Here is a 984-nt window from a genome sequence, read left to right as displayed (position 1 = left end):
AATCACAAAAAAACATTGTTTTGATGATAAAACGACAAGTCCTTTTACTACACATTGCTATTTGCTAGTTGACAAATTATCCTCATAATTTCAAATGAATTCATTGAATAGAGAAAAGAAAATCAAGACATTTTCTTTTCTTCATACTGTTATATTCTTGCTGCTTTTTTTTTAAATCGTTTTTTGTTCCGAAAAGAGTTCAGATTACTGACAAAGTTCACGTCAAATATTTGAATATTTCTTTCCACTTTTATTCCTTTCCTATCAAATATTTCTTTCCTCTTTTTTGCGATAACACATAGTGTTGGCATTTTTTCAATCATTCTCTAATCAAATTCATGAATGGACACTTCAGTTTTTCCAGTCAGATTGTCCAGTCAGACTTCTGTGTATGTCACAATGAAATTGAACAAGCTGTTAACAATCAAAAATATTTTAAAAACGATATAAGTTTTCCGAGAAAAAAGGAGCTTTCCGAAAAATCAAAGTGTACAAAGGGAACCTTATCTCTATCGGGGATTTTGTAGGTTTATTTTTGTTTCTTTAACTCCTCCTTTATTGCTCTTAACTATATGGTATAATAATATCGCATTGAAACAATAATAGGGACGAAATGAATAATGCACAATAAGTATTAAAGGGTACCAAACGGTCTTGTCGCTTATACTGTTGAACTGTCGTATTGCCGCTTCTCGGCCGTTAAACCGTTGTCATGGTTGATTGCCTAACTGTACTGTATTGTCTCCTTGAGTACTTGTGCAAGCTCTCCGATTGAGTAACTTAGCGATCTGTGGGATTGCGAAACTGTGAGAGTTGTCGGATTGAGTGACTACTCAAGCTTTTTTGTAACTGCTCGTCCGGATGATTGATCCTAGCTCTCCTTTTATAATGGGAATGGTTTAACATCGCAGACAAATTGGTTTAACTACCAGACTAGAGGTTCTTTATAAAATTTCAACATTTGCATATAAGTTCTTTACAACA

The sequence above is a fragment of the Loa loa genome (assembly GCF_000183805.2).
Source record: "Loa loa unplaced genomic scaffold supercont3.6, whole genome shotgun sequence".
NCBI classification, from domain to species: domain Eukaryota; kingdom Metazoa; phylum Nematoda; class Chromadorea; order Rhabditida; family Onchocercidae; genus Loa; species Loa loa.
This window is presented reverse-complemented; position numbering follows the sequence as displayed.